Source organism: Raphanus sativus, chromosome 2 (genome assembly GCF_000801105.2).
Source record: "Raphanus sativus cultivar WK10039 chromosome 2, ASM80110v3, whole genome shotgun sequence".
NCBI classification, from domain to species: domain Eukaryota; kingdom Viridiplantae; phylum Streptophyta; class Magnoliopsida; order Brassicales; family Brassicaceae; genus Raphanus; species Raphanus sativus.
Window position 1 is genome coordinate 31,257,976 of NC_079512.1, and position 2,676 is coordinate 31,260,651.

General features: G+C 38.7%; 1 pseudogene; it reads left to right on the forward strand.

Moving 5' to 3' along the window:
- Window positions 1-1,266: 1,266 nt before the first annotated feature.
- LOC108839427 (F-box/kelch-repeat protein At4g19330-like) lies at window positions 1,267-2,434 on the forward strand (annotated as a pseudogene).
- Window positions 2,435-2,676: the final 242 nt, after the last annotated feature.

Here is a 2,676-nt window from a genome sequence, read left to right on the forward strand (position 1 = left end):
ACGACTTATAAATCAGTCGTCTCTGGAAAGTAAAAATTTCAATATTTTATTCAAACTAGACGACTTACACGTAAGTCGTCCCAGGTTAGTTTTGTAATTGAAAAATAAAACTTGAAATTTAACTTTCTCCAGACGACTTAACTAAAAGTCGTCCAGCTAGACGACTTAATTTAAGGTCGTCCGGGATAAGCAAGGTTTGGACGACTTAATTGGGAAAATTCTGGACGACTTTTGCTTTCCCCGGACGACTTTAAATTAAGTCTTCTGACGGGACGACTTTATATTATGTCGTCTGGTAAAAATTAAATTATGAAGTTTTATTTTTCAACTACAAAACTAACCTAAGACGACTTACACGTAAGTCGTCTAGTTTAATAAAATATTGAAATTTTAACTTTCCGAGAGACGACTGAATTATAAGTCGTCCAGAAATAGTCAAAGATCTGACACGATTCGGTCAAATGCAAAACTAGCCTGTTTCTCGTAGACGACTTATATATAAGTCGTCTGGACTGTTTTTTTTCACCAAACAAAGCTGGACGACTTAGTTTAAGTCGTCCGTTTGACCAGAAGACTCATCAGTAAGTCTTCTACATACAGATGACTTACTTGTAAGTCTTACGCGAACAGATTTTGAAAAAAATTCAAATTCGTACCTTCAACTAGGTGAGATGACTTTGTTTGCACACAGGGTCTTCTCCAACCACCCAGAACCTCAAACGAAAGCAACCGTAAGTCAAAACGAAAGAAATATGGCTCCAAACAATTTGAATCAAAAGCTTCAGTTTTTTGGATGAATATGGAGAGAAAGTGAAAGAAATGTTGTTTTTAGTTCATAACAATTGAAACAGAGAGAGTGTAAAGAGATTTACGTGCATTAAAGGGCATTAAAAGCTCCAAACAGTTCGTACAGGTTGTTCCACTATTCATGGCAGTGGCAATATTGTAAATACTTGAGAGAAAATGAGGTTGAGACAGTAAAGAAGCCATTTTCGAAAAAAAAAAAAAAAGGGTTAATGGCATTTTCGTAGATAAAATGCAGATGTGGGGTTAAAAACTCAAAAAAAAAATGAGTCAAAAGAAAAGGTTAGTTTCTGTTTGAATTCAAGTTTTGAGTCACTTTTGCAATAAGCCCTAAGAAAAAACCCTAATCTCGTACTTCCTTGAGAAAGAAATAGTGGAATCAGCAAACGAGTCGACTCACCTCAACTGCCTCAGCCTCCGTCAACCACAACTATGTGTTGTTTAAGTTACTTACCATGAGGAATTGTCTTGAGTATCTTGGCTCGCATCCCTACGTCATACTAACCCCACGCTCTTGTCTGGTCTCCAAGAGCTTCCGCTCGCTAATCACTCCAAGGAGCTGGGCATGATGAGATCCTAATCTCGGAACCCGAGAGTCAGTGTTTATGTCTGCATACAATCGCGCACCCATCCTCGTGACCGTAGAGGTTTAGTCTGTGGACAAATCCCAATGATTGTAAACCCTTATTTATTGGACGACGAGAGACAAGTGTACCGGAAATTTTCTATTACCAGTGCCGTCCCTCTATTTTCCTCGCTTGCCAATATGCTATGAAACTGTTGGTTCGGAAACATACGAGATCGGAGGTCAAAACAAGCCCTACTCGTATGATGTTTGGGTCTACAATAGCTGATAGGCGAACGACGCAAAGCCCTAGCATGATGGTGGCTCGTAAGAATCCACTTACGTGCTCACTTGATGGGAAATTATATGTAATGGGAGGGTGTGAAGGAGATGATGAGTCTACGTATTGGGCTGAGGTTTTTGACCCAACAACTCAAACCTGGGAACCTTTACCGGATCCTGGCGTCGAGCTCCGGTCTCTTTAATTAAAAAGCTTCAGACTGAACCAGGAAAGTTTTATTGAGGAGCAATAATAACAGCTTTTGTTATCTTGTTAAGAATGTAGGTGGGAAGTTTGTCATGCAGACTTTGGTGAGAGTATCTGTATGATAGATGAGGTTATGTACTCTTATAAACAAGGGGAATGCTGGTGGTTGACACAAAGTGTCTAAAGTGGAGATTAGTGACAGGTTTGACTGAACTCTGTAAGAAATTTAGTCGTGAACTTGGCCGAGTGGAAATAGGAAGTTATGGTGGGAAACTCGTAATCTTTGGGTTGGTCCTGCGCTGTATCCTTTCCTTGGAACTTCCCGGATTTGGTGTGCTGTGATATGCTTAAAAAATATTATGAACGTTATGGGGAAGTTCGGGGTCGAGTTGAATGGGCAGATATTGTGCTTACAGCCCTTGGTCACATACAGTACGCTTGCGTTGCGTGGAGTCGGTGCATTGATCAACAAGTATGCTTTTGCATTTAACCTTTGTTTTTTTTTTAATACAAGATGATATTTATGAGAGTAGTTCTATAATAAGATAGTATATATGCTGATTTCTTTTATTTTTACTGGCACTAATTGGATTTCTTTAATAGATATTAGTCCAAATTCTTTTCATGTAATCACAACACACATACATACCATAATCTTCAACTTCGACTTATCTTTCTCCTCTCCTTTTGTAGCTTTTTGTTTTCCTTTTTCTTTCAGCCTTCTTCACCTTGTCTATGAGAAGGAGAGCAACAGCGTTAATACAACCTTATTTTTTTGGAACACAAATACAACCTTCTTTATTCAAGGAAGAAACAACAA